Source organism: Cynocephalus volans, chromosome 11, assembly GCF_027409185.1.
Source record: "Cynocephalus volans isolate mCynVol1 chromosome 11, mCynVol1.pri, whole genome shotgun sequence".
NCBI classification, from domain to species: domain Eukaryota; kingdom Metazoa; phylum Chordata; class Mammalia; order Dermoptera; family Cynocephalidae; genus Cynocephalus; species Cynocephalus volans.
This window is the reverse complement of record NC_084470.1, coordinates 97,134,303-97,152,346: the sequence shown is the minus strand read 5'-3', so window position 1 is coordinate 97,152,346 and position 18,044 is coordinate 97,134,303. Positions and strand designations below refer to the sequence as shown.

Below are 18,044 nucleotides of genomic sequence, written 5' to 3'. Positions count from 1 at the left end.
GTTTAAACAATGTCATAGTTTTGTATCTGCTCCCCACCCCCAGGCTATCTATGGCTAGTAATATTTAGGAAAGAACAAATTGAGATTAATCCTTGTTCTCACATGGACTTGAATTTGATGGGTATCAAATGCTATCTTTCTTTATTTTAGTAATTTTCATATTTTCTGAGAATGTAGAGAATGTTTATTTTTCATACCTGAGACAACATACTTGGTATTTTGTTCACCTGGGATTTGGAAATGATAAAATAGCTATCAAGTAAGAATTCTCAAGACATGGTTAATGTACCTCTGACATTCATGGAATACAGCATGAAAACAACTTTTTACTTTAGTGAATAGCATTTTTAAAACAACATAACTTACCTACATGTTGCTTTCAGATGGTAGTTTTCGAGCAGCACAAACACGGAATTCTGATGCTTGAGCATGTTCTAATGACTTTCTTTTATACATTTGAAATTTCTGAGTGTTTTGCTTTTTTAACCTTGAACATGTGGACTCACTTGGAAAATGAAACTTAGCCTGGTCCCACCAAAGATTTTTTGTTTTTTCTTCCTCATGAGCCTACTATTTTGACATTTGTTTACAACAACATTTATTATTTTCCCTTCTAAAAAAAGGTAAACAGGGACTAACAACCAGTCAGCATTTCTGAACAGCACTGGTACAGTGATACCACTTGGAGTAGTTATAATTCCAGACAAAATTAAATATTTATCATTTTAATCTGCCATACAACTTTATTAAGGGTGAATATACACTTTCCATTGGATCTCTGGAAATCCTGAAAACAACTGACCCTTTGTGTGCCTCACATTTGGAGATCACTATTCTATACGATGTCTCATGACACCAGAAATGCTATTTTATTATACCATTTCTTTTTATGAACTAAAATTTTGTATGCCTCTGCAGTTGCTTTGCAAGTGGTACTTGGGAGTCACCTGGCCTATCCTTGAGTAAGGGGGTGGTATTACCATCAGGACTATATGATGCCTTGAATCATATATGAAACAGCTCCCTTCAGGACCTTTGAGTCCCTTAAGTGGTAGATGACATTGTGGTACATGATTCCTTTGAGGCAGGCAGAGCCTAAATAAGCAATCTTCATTGCTTATTGTACTTCTTCAGTTAAGTGTCTCAGATAGCAAAAGATAATTTAGCTACTGTCTAAAGTTCAGTGAGTGTATTCTTTCCTGAAACTTCATAATTCTTCCACTAAGCAAAAGCCTCTGTTGCCCTCCTTTCTGAACTAATTGGTTCTAAGCAGTAAAAGAAAGTACCTGCCTTATTTAGATGTTCGTATGACCATAGCAATCTCAGATTTTAAACCCCTTTCCAGTTCCTTGCTTTGTCATTTTTCTGTCCCCCCACCCCCACTGATTATGGGGGTTTGATTTTGCATAAAGAGAGCTACTGAAGTCAAACAAAACCTACTTCTTATTGAAGCCCAGTGGGAGGATAATGCAATTAGGGACTTTCTAGCTGAACTGGTTGTCAGGTGGGGGAGGGCAGAAGAGACTCCTTGAGTAATGCACAGCCAAGTTATCTGCCACATTTCATCATTAATGCTTTCCTTGCAAATCTATTCTCTGCTGTCTGTGACTACACATAGTAATTGAATTTATTAGATTTACTACTTTTTTCCTTGACTCAACTTTTCTTTTCCCATCTTTTGCCACTTTGGGAAAAACCTATTCAGTCAGTTATCAGGCATCAATGTCAAGAAAGTCAGTATAGGGGAACTGAACAAGTTCTGTGGCCTTTGGACAGTTTTCCCCAGTGGATCCTTCATGAATAAAATATGGTAAAAGGTGGAAAGAGAAGGAAGGAACATATGGCATTTTCCCCAAAACATAAAGTAGTATTCATGAATTCTGACAGCTGAGGTAGGCTTTAATAGTACAGGAAAGCCTCTGGAGCTAGCCTTGGCTTTTATAAAGAACACATTTTATCTGGCGTTTGCTTCCAAATAAGGGGGTGTGTGTGTGTGGCCATGAGTTAATAATTGAAGCTGCTTTTGATACCAGACAGCAAACCAAGAAGAAAAATCTTTGGTCAAACCGTGAAGAAAAATCTTTCACAGGACCAAGAGGATCCTGCCTGGTGGCGAGCAACTGTATAGCGAAAGGAAAGGAAGAGAAAAAGACAAAGGAAACATTCAGACAATAGGGCTTTATTGCAAAGTGAAAGTACATGCAGAAGGTTGCATGGGAGTCCTTGCAAGTGAGGAACACAACACAGATTCTTCAGGGGAGGGTTTATATGTTGTTCTGGGACAGAGGTGTTCTATCCTAACTAAGAGGAGGAATATTCAGCCATGGGGGAGGATCTAGGGTAGTTAAGGCCTAACAGGCTGATACAAGGTTGCCTCATCTTCCTGTCATGCATCCCTGAGCTTCTGAGGTTTTTTGGACATGCTCAGTGGAATGTTTCTTCTAATGCACAGGCGCTGTGGTTTTTTTGGTTTTAGGTTTTTGTTCAAAAACTGCAAAGTTCCAGGTGTAGCATGCTGATTAATAGAGTAGTCAAATTGTTGAGCTCATTATGGCTTCATTAGCTGCACAACAAGGAGGTGGTTAATGCCAATCTGGTCTGAATATTCATGAGCAGCCTCCCTGGGGCATGTCCCTATCGAGTCCTGCCTCACTTTTTTATGTTTGAAATGTTGCATAAGAGACTTTTTTTTTTTTTTTTTTTTTTTTAAAGATGACCGGTAAGGGGATCTTAACCCTTGACTTGGTGTTGTCAGCACCACGCTCACCCAGTGAGCAACCGGCCATCCCTATATGGGATCCGAACCCGTGGCCTTGGTGTTATCAGCACCACACTCTCCCGAGTGAGCCACGGGCCGGCCCATAAGAGACTTTTTAAAAGACATCTTTTCCCTGGGAATTTTGGAAGGGTAAAATCTATTCCCCTATGAAATTTTCAACATCCCCCAACACTCAACAGTGTTGAACACAATAAAGATGACTATTAGTAGATTTGTGTTACTGAGGAAAAAAAATTTTCTTGTCAGAGATCATTCTGAATTTAGTAGGTTATTTTTTGTCTGTTTATTGCTACCCAGATTATGTTGTGTTCGTTCAGCAGTGTGCAAATTTATTTCATAAATTAGATTCCAGTGAAACTGGAATATTTAACTCTGAAAAGTACTCTGAAAAAATAATAATGAACAGTTTCTTTATAAAGTAACACTTAAAAGTTTTTTTTATTTTTTTTAAGGAAATTTTTTGTGTCATCAAATAAAAGATCCCTGATATGTCTCTGGATTGTATTTTAGTTAAGGAGACAGTTTTCTCAGTCTGGGCCCTAACTTGACTTTGATGCTAAAATGTTGGCTTAATCTTCGGTCTCTTCTATATTGCCTAGTTGATCACTCATATCAAAATACCCATGCCAATTGAGATACTGTAACTTTGATCTAAAGTAAGGATTGGCAAACAACTTTTTTGGTGAAGGGCTGAATAATGGATATTTCAGGCTTTGAGGTCTCCTATGCTCTTCATCACATATTCTTCGGGTTTTTTTGTTGTTTTTTTTACAAGCTCTTAAAAATGTAAAAATAGTTTTTAGCATTTTTGTAAGAGCCTTACGAAAACAGGCACAAGGCTATAGCTTGCTTACTCTAACTAAACAATTGCTTTTTAATTAGATGCTTTAAAAAATAAAAAGCAAGGATCTAAATGTTAAAGGTTATTTTTTAAAAATAAAATTGACTCATACAAATTGAGTGCATGTCAAAGGTTTTCTTCAACTTACTTATTAATGAGGGAACTGATAAGATATTAAAGTCAGTCCAAATGAGAATTATATTCCGGGAGATTTATATTCTCTCCCAGACAAAATTCATTTACATTGCAACACAGAGCACTGTCCATGAAGTAATTTCCATATTTACAGAGTTGCAAAATAACCGAGCCAAAGACAAAGATGCAGACCTTTATACAATAAGGTAATTCCAAAGGGTCCAATAGATAACACCAGCATTCCCTTGAAAAGACACCTAAAATCTTTTGCCATTTTCGTCATAAATTTTGCTAACAACATACACAAATAAGAAGCAAAAGTATATAAACTTGAAACTATGTTTAGTAGTCAATGTTTTAATATTCTATTTTACTTAGAAATTATCTGGGCAGCCAAGATTATTTACCAATTATCTCTGTTTAACATTAATCTATGGTTTTAAATTACCATAAGATTTTGGAGATATTTAAGCTGACACATCATTGCTATTGATATAAAAGTTTGTCAGCATTGTGAGTCAATTTAGATGAACATAAACTTTCATTTTAAAAAATCTTAAACATTATGTATTTCATTTTTTAATGTATTAAACATTATGTAGGAAGAGTAATATTAATTTATTTGTCTAGTAAACCTGTATAAGTGAGTTTAGGAAGTTTAGATTAACTTTTTCTATGTGAGAAAACAAACCCAAATAAAATAAAATGTATGCAGTATTATATTTAACTCTGACAACACTAGTCTTGATTTGCCAAATATTTACAGTAGTATATGATATATGGATTCTTAAAATATTTCTGAACTAGTAGTTTCTGTAAGAAGTGTTTCTTTTTCTTTGTCTATTATATTTAAAGTATTAGATGTTCACATTTTTATTTTCTTGGAATTTTAGAAATATTTGATAATAAGTGCTTGCTTAGCTCTATAAAACCAATGAGAACAGAGCTCCTTTAATATAAGAGATATTATAGTCTAATTTATTAATACCCTCTAAAGGTGGGAAAACGTTTCATACTTTCACAATGAAAGGTGAAAATCTTTCTGAATTACGGACACAGACACACAGAGATCTGTCTTCAGTTCTACAACTTTTCAGCCATGGGTCAAAAGTAAATATAGAATCACAAAATTTCAAAGAGCTGTTCTCCTTCACAATAAGTATAAAAATTCTTAATTGAATTGCACTCAACATAGACAAAAAGAAGTCTAACAAACTGGATTCTCTTTCATTTGTTTTTGTTTTTTGGTTTTTTGTGTGTGGATGGCCAGTAAGGGGATACAAACCCTTGACCTTGGTATTACCAACATCATGCTCTACACAGCTGAGCTAACTGGCCAGTCCCCTGGATTCCCTTTTGGTTTCTCATCCAACAGAAAATAGATATCTATCACTCTTCTGCAGAGATCACCAAATGGTCAAACCATAAAACCAAATTCTCAGTCAGTGTTGCCATCAATGAGGAGTAATTTACAGACTGTGCATGAACTGGAAACAAACAAAATCAGCAAGAGGAAAAAAAAATTGAGAGAACTAGGAAGTCAGCAAAACTGAAGTACTGTTGCCACTCAGGATTTACTTTGGGAGCCAAGAAGAGATGCACCCAGGCAATAAAGCAACGAGTAAGGTGCACTTCTCTGGCAACTCAGTTTACTTAGTTCTGTCAGATAAATCCATTGGCGCGTCTCACACACAAGGTCTGCTTTAGGTCCAAGCAACTCTCCAGGGCAACTGTCCTCTATATGGTGGCTCATCCAGTCAAGGCAGTTTTGATCACTGGCACTTTGTCTCAACAAATGCTTCAGTGATCTCAGTGGTAGGGAAAGAGAGGATAAAAGAGCTTCACATTCGCAATTAAATTCTTTGACACCTAGATGACACACTCACTTCCTTTCTTTCACAACCCATTGGTCAACACTAGTCACATGGCCCTGTCTATCTGCAGAGGGGACTGGGAGATATAGTCATCCATATGTGTCCCGGAAGGGAAGAAGCACTGGAATATCTGTGAGTGCTAGCAATTGTACAGGTGCTCCTCAACTTATGATGGGGTTATGTCTCAGTAACCCTATTGTTAAGTTGAAAAATGCACTTAATACACCTAACCTATCGAACCTTATCATAGCTTAGCATAGCCTACCTTAAACATGCTCAGATATTTACATTAGGCGTCAGTTGGGCAGAATGATCTCATGCTCAGGTACTTACATTAGCCTACAGTTGCACAGAATGATCTAGCCAAAGCCTGTTTTATAATAAGGTTATTATAAGGAATTTTGAGTCAAAATTCAAAGCACAGTTCCTACTGACTGCATATTGCTTTCACACACTCATAAAGTCGAAAAATTGCAAGTCAAGCCACTGTAAATCTTGGACCATCTGTACTTAGAATTATAGAATTGTAACAAACAGTCCAACAAAAGATTAAATACTGTGCCTGCCCAGGGAAGAAGACAGTCCCCAACATTCAGCTGTGTAATTGTGAAGAAAATAGTAACCCACTAGACTTTATGTTAGACTGAAAACAACCTAATAGCTCAGCACATATTGAAAAGCCCACATGAAATTTATTTAGTACAGGAATGCATTAAGCGATTTTTGAGAGAGGGAAGGAAAAAATATGTCTTCTCTTATAGAATCCTTCATATTAAAATCACAAGAAGTGCTGATTTTTAAATAACATAAGATACTTACGCATATTTAAAACTGAAGAAATCACAGTGGTAGCTAGCGGTGGTTTGTTTGGTCTTCTTGAGCAGTGAGGTTACAAATAATTTTTGCTTTCTCTTATGCCCACTTGCACTTTCAAAGTTTTCTGCAGTGAACATTATTACTGTCTTAAAAGAAGATACTGAAAATGCTAATAAACAGAATTAAGCACACAGCAGCAGCGTTGATTGATGCTAGCAGTACTGTATTGGGTTTTTTGTTGGTGTTTTTGTAGAAACAAATATTTACTCATTTGAAACCTTACAACCTAATTTTTAAGCAAAATTAATTTGTGGAATGTCAAATTCAGAGTTCTGTGCTCTAGAAATACAAGAGGTATTTCTAGAGTCATGGTTTCAACCCAGCATTTTCTTAAATTTTCACAGCTCCAGGCTCATAGAAAGGACTGTACTGTACTGCATTAAATTGTCTTTATGTCTGATTCCTTTCTGCATATTAATTTCAGAAATATTATTAGAGGCCCGATCCCGTGGCGCACTTGGGAGAGTGCGGCACTGGGAGCACAATAGCGCTCCCGCCGCGGGTTCGGATCCTATGTAGGGATGGCCGAGCGTGGTGTGACCGGTCACAAAAAAGACAAAAAAGAAATATTATTAGATATTGTACCTTATACATGATACACTATATTTTATACCACTAAAATTCCTCCTGTGTCCATTCCCCACAACTGCTTTTACAAATGAAGAAATAAAATTCAAATCTGATAGCTTGCCTAAATCCCAAAGTGACTTTTTTTAGGGCTGGAACAATCCTTTAAGATGTTCAGTTCTTTCATGCAGTATTGTGGTCATTCAGTAAATAGTATGTGATTATACAGGGGCTGAGCCTGGGTTTGTGATTGTGGTGCTTTTAATCTGTTCCTTAGATTTCAGAGAGTTCCAGTGCTTTTACTTCAGAAGCATTTTTTCCTTTGTCCATAATGAATGAGATTTTAAAGTCTCATGCTTAATTTTATTTTTCTTATTCAGTTTTCTTATTCTTGTTCAATTTTCATGTAAACGATTTTACTAACCTAAAATGAGAAATAAGAGAAGAAACATTAGGAAAGCATGGAAATCTGTTCTGGCAATCTTCTGGTCCTTTACTGAAACAAAGCTATTTCTATTTAATTCTAACCAGGCTACCTAAACAGTGTTATTTAGAATTTTTCAATCTTCTGTAAGCTATTCTCTCAACTTTATTTGATTTAAACAAGACAAATATGAATGTTGAATTAATGCCCTGTAGCTTTAAATCCAGCCAGTTTGACATTCTTGTGTTTTATAAAAGATGCTCACAGCTGGAGGAGAGAATCAGATACTGTGTGTGATCTCCATTCTCAGAGTCAAACTATTCATTTGCATTAGCAGCTCTAGCAAACTGCGTGCGCGCGCATACACACGGATGCTTGTTTGGCAGAAGCTTTCTGTTTATTCAGCACAGTCCTCCCAGGCTCCCAGATGTAGAAAGCTCCAAGAGTTGATGTAGGAGACAGAACCGAAACTGTACGTAGGCTGAGGTGGGCACTGTGGAGGACTGGCTATGCGGTGGTGTTTATGTGGTGCATCTGTACTTGCCTGTTCTGTGAAAGGCACTTTTCTGAGGCTGTGAAGGTGAGAAGCCCAAGGATACACCAGAAGCTTCATTGCAGCTGCTGGCTCTTTGGTGGGGGAATGCATTCCCAGTGGTGGCTGTCCTCATTTACAGCATTATTCTCGGAAACCAAGTATGTGCGGCAGTGACAGACTATGCCACAGCTCCTCTGCAGTTTGGAAGCTGGAACAAATGGAAAGAGCTTATAGCCAAGAGAGGTTGTGATTTGTTTGCACGATCCAAGCTTGCTCTGGCAGTGCACAAATGAAGGATGAGCTTTGTGGCAAGCAAAATCAGCAGACTGCCTGACAGGGGGTGTTGGTAAGATACATGTGTTGCTTGTAATTTTTTTTTTCCTTATTTTTTTGCTTTTCTATATCAGCTACTATAGAATTGCCTCTTAGTAGTAACTAAAACATTTTGCAGAATCACATTTGATGAAAAAGGATGACCAAGGGAGCCAGAAAGGAAAACGTTATTTCTGGTCATTCAGTTGTAACCTACAGAGATAATCATCAAGTTTTCTCAGATGTCCATGAACAGGCAGAAGCCAGGAATTTCCAGAGCAAAGAATGCTGACTAACAATGAGATCTTTTTTCCTTCTTTGAGTAGTCATAATTACCCTTTTTTCCCAGCTTTCCCTATGGCCTGAAGTGGAGAAGAAATAAAGGCTTCCTCCTCTTACTGAGTTGTTACCACTGGAACAGTAATAGGCTGAGAACATAAGTGTGGAGGTGGAGGAAAGCAGGATATAGAGTCCGCTATTTCCATAACCGTGCGTTGGTGGGTGTTTGTCTTGGGTTCATTACCATTGCTGTTTGATATCAAGTGGTTGTTAGTGTTAAATCTCTTTGCCTCTACCTTGATTGAATTTCTTTATGTTCTATTTTGTGCATTTTTCCTTGCCCAACCCAGTTCTGTCATTTTGAAGCCTTTTTCTGTTACCGTTAATACATATTAGCCTTTATTATAGAAAAGATGTTATAGAAGATAGCCCTAAAATATTTATGGACCCCAAGAAAGACAAGAATATTTTCTCTTTAAAATCTAGATTTTGCTTTTAGCAGATTTTGGAGTCTTGATTTTGGAATTTTTAATGTGTTTTATTACAAATTAAAGAAATGGGTCGCATTAGGTCTGTGAAATCCTACCAGAATCACCTTGCTCTAATCTGCTTTAAGTTGGATCCTATTTCTTATGTTTTTCTAAGCATGAAGGTTTACTTTTCTTTAACTTAGGCAGGTGTTGCTGGAAGGTGTGTGACTGTGTTTTATTAGCCTACCTCAGATCTGGTTCTCGGGCCCCTCTTCTCACCAGTAGGGAGAGCCAAGTTTCCCAGCTGCATAGAGTGGGCACAGAAGACATCCATTGACACCTGACTTTTTGCTGACTCATTGGTTATGTAAGCCTTATAAATACAGCCGTCCACATACTCTATTAGGTTACTAGACAGTTTCTTCCCCCACCCCACGCCCCCATTTACTGACCTTTTCCTCTCAGGATCTTTCTGCTCCTTCCTTAAGCCTTTTCGGTAACACAGTCTTAACCTTTCACCAAGTAAATTCTAAGAAGCAGTGAATAAATAAATCCTTTTTCTTATTCTCTTTGAATTGCTGCATTCTTTAACCCTATATTCATCTTGGTTATGATAGAATTCACAATTCTCTATTCTCCTGGCACATGAAACCTAAAGTAATAATGCTTTTCCTCATTTATGGCCTGCTTAAAGTAACGACTTCCTTTTCTATCTCTGAGGGTTCAGTTCAAATGTGTCTGTCAGAGGAAGGAAGCTTTCTGTGACTTCCCAGTCTAAAGCAGGTTTCCCTCCCTACATTATTCTTTCTCTGCCAGTACTCTGTTCTTTCTCTTCATAGCACTTTTCACAATTTACATTGTTCAGTTACTAGCTTTTCTGTCTCTACCACTTTCCCCCACTCAGCCATAAGCCTTATGAAGGCAGAGACTTTGTTTTGTTCATCAGTATTGATGGAGTTTGGATGTGTTGTTCCCTCCAAAACTCATGTGGAAATTTGATCTCCAATGTGGCAGTGTTGGAAACTGACTGAGTCATGGGGGCGGATCCCTCATGAATGGATTAATGCTCTCCCTGGGGTGGGGGGGATTAATGAGTGAGTTCTCGCTCTGTTAGTTCCCACGAGAACTCGTTGCTTAAAAAGACCCTGGCACCTTCTCTCTCTTTTGCTTCCTCTCTCTTGCTTCCTCTCGCCATGTGATCTCCTTGTACCGACTGGCTGCCTGCCACTTTCCATCATGAGTAGAAACAGCGTGAGGCCCGTGCCAGATGCAGCTGTCCCAGAATCGTAAGCCAAATAAACCTTTCTTCTTTATAAATTACCCAGTTTCAGGTATTCTGTTATAGCAACACAAAACAGACTAAAACAAGTATATACCCAGCACCTAGCAAAGTGGCTGACTGAGAGTTGAAGGATAAATAGGCAGTATTGCATATGCAATGTGGTGAGAAGAAACAGGATGAGCACCAGGGGCTGAAAAAGGCCAGTGTGAACAGAGTGGAGGAAGAGGGAATGTACCATGAGATGAGGCTCTAGAGAAGTAGATTCAGGGCCTAACCATATAGGGCTTCATAAACCATGTTCTTTATTTTAAAAGTTGTAGGGAGCTAGTAAAAGAATTTAACCTAAGTGAGTGTAAGTAGATCAGTCAGAATTAGTGGTCCAGGAGAGAAATGATGGTCTGTCCTAAGGTGGTGGTGATGATAGAGATAGATGATGGAAATTTGGAAAGTAAAATTGATAGGACTTAGTGTTGTAGAAGACAGGACATCAAGAATGGCTTCCTGGCTTCAATTTTGTTTGATTTGGTTTTGGCTTGTGTAACTTGATGGATAATGATGCTTTTCCTGAGATATGGAATACTAGGTTTAGGAGGAGGTATCTGGTTTTGGACATGTAAATTTTGATATAGTCAAGTAGCCTTTTGAATCTATAAGTCTAGGTCCCAAAAGAGATTACACTAACTTTTATCATTGGGAAACCTTCAGTGATGTCGTGGAATAAAGTCTAGAACAGTTGTTTAGACCTATTTTGGTAGCTGATCTTCCACCACAGCCCTATGCCATACTTTTATAGCCTCATGAACCACCGGTTATCTTTTGAAGGTACTATTACATTTCCTTCTCTGGACCTCTGCTCATTTTGGACTATCAACCTGAAACGCCTCGTCTTACTCCTCTTTTTATCAAAAACTTCTTCCTGCAAGGCTCATTTCACTTGTCCTCCTCCGAGAAGCCTCCTCTGATTCCTTTCCCTTTTGAATACATGGCTCATTCCTGTGTTCAAGGAGTACTTTGCCTTCATATCTATTATGTCATTTACTTCACTGGGCCCGTATTTCAGTTTCATGTTTCACTAAACTAGATCAAGTATATTCCTTGAGAGTAGGGATTCCACTTTTATTCAATGCTTTACAAAGAAAACAAAGGATAATTGCAAAATAGTAGAAACTTCAGTCTTTTTTTTACAGCCTGGTATCCATGTCATAGCACCATAAGGTGCTTCCCCCATGTATCTACTCACAATTTTCTCTAGGCTGTTCTATCTTTTTACCGTGTAGCTACCTAGATACATACATAGTCAGAAATGTTTTTCTTTTCGTATGCAAAGTCCTTGAATCTGTTCCTTTCTTCAGATTCCTTCCTACTTTTACTTTATTTGTAATTTATCAGAAAAACTGAAATCTTGCCATTCCTCATCACATGTGAAAGAACTGACCAGGACAGAAAAGGACCAGTATCTACAACTGGTCTTGTTCTCTGTCTCCTCTATTCCCATTCTCTGGAGTAATTCCAGCATCCGTCCATGCAGTATTTTTTCAGGGAGGTCGTTATTGGCATTTAAGACCGGGTAAGACTGCATTGCAGGAAAAATGCCGCCACGTGTTTCTTAATGCCCCCCTGGGGGGATGTTACTGCTCTGTCTATCCCATCTCTTCTAGCCGTATGCTGACAGAGTATAGAAATGTAGAAAACAGGCTGGTCCAGTGCAGTGGCGTTTACAAATAATTGATCACAACCAGTTACAGATTTCTTTGTTCCTTTTCCACTCCCACTGCTTCAGTTGACTAGCCCAGGAAGGAAGGAAGGAGGGAGAGAATATGTAAACAAGTTTTGAAGGTTTGGTCCTTCCCATTTAATTCCTTTACAGAGACTTGAGCATTCAATTTGCCTTTTCAGAAATCTTAAAGTAGTTGTTGAATTTCCTTCTTGTTATCTCAGTTAACATTGGTATGCATTGATTCCCAGTTTTTAGGGGTCTGAATTTTAGTGATTTCTTACCCCTTTTACGAAGGATAGATATCTCTATTTAAAAACACAAGAAATAGGCTGGCCGGTTAGCTCAGTTGGTTAGAGCATGGTGCTAATAACACCAAGGTCTAAGGTTCAATTCCTGTACAGGCTAAATGCCAAAAAAAAAAAGAAAAGAAAACAAAAACCTGAGAAACAATTAGGCTGTTCTCTAAAGTCCATACCATTTACATATTTATGCTAATTCTTCATAGGTATGCTTTATTTAGTCCTTTTTTTAGTCATAAATTAAAATCTTCCCATTATAACTTGAAAATATAAGCTAGATTATATACTCTGTGTTCCATTTGAGAAAGTTGGTTTATATATTGTACTTTGTCATTATAGATCTTGATTAAGAAAAATCTAAGCAAATCTGAACATTATATTGCAGAAGAATAAGGTACAAGCAAAAGGTAATTTAGCATTTCCAGGATCCTTAAAAAGTGATGACTCAAGGTATTGGAGGCAGAATACACAGCAGGCATTTACACCAACTTTATAGGAGTATCTGCTTTATTCTGTTGTACAAAAAAGCAATTATGTTCTCAAAATTAAGTACAGATTCTAAGAAAGATAATACCCTGGAGTATCCCTTGCCAAAGGTTTTATATTTTTTAATGGACAGAAACTTAATGTTAGAAGATTTTATCAAGAGTGCAAGAATGATCTTTCCCCTCTGTTTAAACAAATTTCTCCGAAAATATTATTCAGTTGCAGGTAACCAAGTCGTGCTAGAACTACAGTTCTAAAATATCAGGCATGGATGTGCTATAGAATAGAAAGCTCAAGATCTGGAATTAAAGGCTTTATTATAGAGACATCAGGTTTTTCACATAGAAAATGAGCACAGTAGTGCCAGCCTCTCTGGATTAATGAGATAATGTGTAGGTGCCAAGCACATAGCAAATGCACCTTGCCTCTTAGTTCCTTTCTGTTCCACTGTGGGTGACTCACAAGTCATGGGGCCATTCTTTAGGTTGTCATTTTCAGGTTGGACAAACAGCTGATCTCTTACGCAGACGAGATGGGAAAGAAAGAACCAAACTCACAATGACCAGCAGCTCTTGATCTTGTCTTGTCTTCTGGGAGATGGGAGAAGTGCAGCGTACATTCAAAGGATTGAGCCCACTTGTGGGGCACACCAGTAACATGACTCCTGGTGAGAAGACTAACAGAAGTTTGCTTCTCCAGGGTTGGGAGGCAAAGCTAGCCATAGGGTATTTTGTTTTTTCCTGTTTTTGCAAAGCAGTAAGGAATTCTACCAAGATTTGCCATAATTATCCATCCAAAAAGTGACATTTAAAAGAATTCTCACATGGTCAAATCATATAAATGACAATCTAATGTATTTACTTTCCTTCCAAAGAGGAAAGGTCATCATCTTTAAAAAATCTTAAATTCAGTGGGATTAATGGATTTTTGATTTTTTTTTTTTTTTTAATTTTATTTTGTCTATATACAATGTGGTTGATTGTTGTGGCCCATTACTGAAACCTCCCACCCTCCTCCCTCTCCCCCCATCCACGCAACAATGTCCTTTCTGTTTCCTTGTCATATCAACATCAAGGAATTATAGTTCTTATCTCTTCTCCCTGCCCCCCTCCCCCCCCCCGTTTTTTTTGGCATATGTGTGAATTTATTGATTTATTTTTAGCTCCCACCAATAAGTGAGAACATGTGGTATTTCTCTTTCTGTGCCTGACTTGTTTCACTTCATATAATTCTCTCGAGGTCCATCCATGTTGTTGCAAATGGCAGTATTTCATTCTTTTTTATAGCTGAGTAGTATTCCATTGTGTAGATGTACCACATTTTTCGTATCCACTCATCCGATGATGGACGTTTGGGCTGGTTCCAACTCTTGGCTATTGTAAAGAGTGCTGCGATGAATACTGGGGAACAGGTATACCTTCGACTTGATGATTTCCATTCCTCTGGGTATATTCCCAGCAGTGGGATAGCTGAGTCATATTGTAGATCTATCTGCAATTGTTTGAGGAACCTCCATACCATTTTCCATAGGGGCTGCACCATTTTGCAGTCCCACCAACAATGTATGAGAGTTCCTTTTCCTCTGCAACCTCGCCAGCATTTATCGTTCAGTCTTTTGATTTTAGCCATCCTCACTGGGGTGAGATGGTATCTCAGTGTAGTTTTGATTTGCATTTCCCGGATGCTGAGTGATGTTGAGCATTTTTTCATATGTCTGTTGGCCATTTGTATATCTTCCTTAGAGAAATGCCTACTTAGCTCTTTTGCCCATTTTTTAATTGGGTTGCTTGTTTTCTTCTTGTAAAGTTGTTTGAGTTCCTTATATATTCTGGATATTAATCCTTTGTCAGATGTATATTTTGCAAATATTTTCTCCCACTCTGTTGGTTGTCTTTTAACTCTGTTAATTGTTTCTTTTGCTGTGCAGAAGCTCTTTAGTTTGATATAATCCCATTTGTTTATTTTTCCTTTGGTTGCCTGTGCTTTTGGGGTCGTATTCATGAAGTCTGTGTCCAGTCCTACTTCCTGAAGTGTCTCTCCTATGTTTTCTTTAAGAAGTTTTATTGTTTCAGGGTGTATATTTAATTCTTTGATCCACTTTGAGTTGACTTTAGTGTATGGTGAAAGGTATGGGTCTAGTTTCATTCTCCTGCATATTGATATCCAATTCTCCCAGCACCATTTGCTAAAGAGGCAGTCTCTTCCCCAGTGTATAGGCTTGGTGCCTTTGTCAAAGATCAGATGGCTGTGGGTTGATTTCTGGATTCTCTATTCTATTCCATTGATCACTGTGTCTGTTTTTATGCCAGTACCATACTGTTTTGGTTATTATAGCTTTGTGGTATAGTTTAAAGTCAGGTAGTGTTATGCCTCCAGCTTTATGTTTTTTGCTCAGCGTTGCTTTGGCTATGCGTGGTCTTTTGTTATTCCATATAAATGTCTGGATAGTTCTTTCCATTTCTGAGAAAAATGTCATTGGAATTTTGATGGGGATTGCATTGAATTTGTATATCACTTTGGGTAGTATGGATGTTTTCATTATGTTGATTCTTCCAATCCAAGAGCATGGGATATCTTTCCATCTTCTTGTATCCTCTCTAATTTCTCTCAGCAGTGGTTTGTAGTTCTCATGATAGAGATTTTTCACATCCTTGGTTAACTCAATTCCTAAGTATTTTATTTTTTTGGTGGCTATTGTAAATGGGCAGGCTTTCTTGATTTCTCTTTCTGCATGTTCACTACTGGAGAATAGAAATGCTACTGATTTTTGTGTGTTGATTTTGTATCCTGCTACTGTGCTGAAATCATTTATCAATTCCAACAGTTTTTTTGTAGAGGGTTTAGGCTGTTTGGTATATAGGATCATCTGCAAACAGGGACAGTTTGACTTCCTCTTTTCCAATCTGGATGCCCTTTATTTCCTTCTCTTCTCTGATTGCTCTGGCTAGTACTTCCAACACTATGTTGAATGGTGAAAGTGGACATCCTGTCTAGTTCCTGTTCTTAAAGGAAAAGCTTTCAGCTTTTCCCCATTCAGGATGATATTGGCAGTGGGTTTATCATATATGGCTTTAATTATGTTGAGATACTTTCCATCTATACCTAACTTATAGAGGGTCTTTGTCATGAATGAGTGTTGAATTTTATCAAATGCTTTTTCAGCATCTATAGAGATGATCATATGGTCCTTGTGTTTGACTTTATTAATATGGTGTATCACATTTATTGATTTGCGTATATTGAACCAACCTTGCATCCCTGGGATGAATCCCACTTGATTGTGGTGAATAATTTTACGTGTGTGTTGCTGTATTCTGTTTGCTAGTATTTTAGTGAGGATTTTTGCATCTATGTTCATCAAGGATATCGGCCTGTAGTTTTCTTTTTTGATTATATCTTTACCTGGTTTTGGTATCAGGATGATGTTTGCTTCATAGAATGAGTTCGGGAGATTTGCGTCTGTTTCAATCTTTTGGAATAGTTTGTAAAGAATCGGTGTCAATTCCTGTTTGAATGTTTGGTAAAATTCTGCTGTGAATCCGTCTGGTCCTGGGCTTTTCTTTGTTGGGAGCCTTCTGATAACAGCTTCAATCTCCTTTATTGTTATTGGTCTGTTCAGATTTTCTACGTCTTCACGGTTCAGTTTTGGGAGCTTGTGTGTGTCCAGAAATTTATCCATTTCCTCCAGATTTTCAAATTTGTTGGTGTATAGTTGTTTATAGTAGTTTCAAATGATTCCTTGTATTTCAGATGAATCAATTGTAATATCGCCTTTTTCATTTCTAATTTTTGTTGTTTGAATCTTCTCTCTTCTTTTTTATGTTAGCCATGCTAATGTTTTGTCAATTTTATTTATCTTTTCAAAAAACCAACTTTGTGATTCATTGATCTTTTGTATTGTTTTTTGGGTTTCAATTTCATTAAGTTCTGCTCTGATCTTTATGATTTCTTTCCGTCTGCTAAGTTTATGTTTGGATTGTTCTTGTTTTTCTAGATCTTTAAGGTGAAGTGTTAGGTTGTTCACTTGCCATGTTTCCATTCTTCTGAGGTGAGCATTTAATGTAACAAATTTCCCCCTTAATACTGCCTTTGCAGTATCCCATAGGTTTTGGTATGATGTATCATTATTTCTATTAGTTTCAATAAATTTTTGGATTTCCTGCTTGATTTCTTCTTGGACCCATATGTCATTAAGTAGAATGCTGTTTAATTTCCAAGTGTTTGTATAGTTTCCAGAATTTCGTTTGTTATTGATTTCTAATTTTAATCCATGTGGTCTGAGAAAATACATGGGATAATTCCAATTTTTTTGAATTTGTTGAGACTTGATTTGTGACCTAATATGTGATCTATCCTGGAGAATGATCCATGTGCTGATGAGAAGAATGAATATTCTGAGGTTGTTGGATGGAATGTTCTGTAAATATCTGCCAAGTCCAATGGGCTTAGAGTATTGTTTAGATCTTGTGTTTCTCTGCTGATTCTTCTCCTAGATGATCTGTCCAATATTGACAGTGGGGTGTTCAGATCCCCTGCTATTATGGTATTAGTGTCTATTTCCTTCTTTAGGTCTAATAGAGTTTGTTTTATAAATCTGGCTGTTCCAACATTGGGTGCGTACATATTTATGATTGTTATGTCTTCTTGATGGATCAGTCCTTTTATCATTACGTAGTGTCCCTCATTGTCTCTTTTTATCGTTTTTAGTTTAAAGTCTACTTTGTCAGATATAAGAATAGCTACTCCAGCTCGTTTTTCTTTTCTGTTTGCATGGTAAATCTTTTTCCATCCTTTCAGTCTTAGTCTATGTGAGTCTTTATGGGTGAGGTGGGTCTCTTGAAGGCAGCATATAGTTGGGTCCTCCTTTTTAATCCAGTCAGCCAGTCTGTGTCTTTTGATTGGGGAATTTAAGCCTTTTACATTAAGAGTTGTTATTGAATAGTATTGATTTATTCCTAGCATTTTGTTGATTGTTGTTTGGTTTTCTTAGGTGTCTTTTGTTCCTTGCTTTCTGATTTACTGTTTGTTTTCTGTGTTTGTTGGTTCCTTAGGTTGTAGATAGCCTTTTTGTTTGTTTGTATTCTCTTCATGAATGCCATTTTTGTTATACTAGTGGGTTTAGATTTTTCTTGGGTTTTTCTGGCAGTGGTAGTTATTTTTCAGGAACC

The 18,044-nt window shown here is 37.4% G+C and overlaps 1 protein-coding gene and 1 non-coding gene across 5 annotated transcripts in view; both read left to right on the top strand.

Annotated features, from left to right (window-relative positions):
- TMCC1 (transmembrane and coiled-coil domain family 1) overlaps positions 1 to 18,044 on the top strand; it is a 201,605-nt gene that overhangs the window by 146,960 nt on the left and 36,601 nt on the right. The window lies entirely within an intron of this gene.
- On the top strand, positions 12,423 to 12,496 carry TRNAI-AAU (transfer RNA isoleucine (anticodon AAU)). Its single transcript has one exon. It is a non-coding gene; the product is annotated as a tRNA-Ile (tRNA).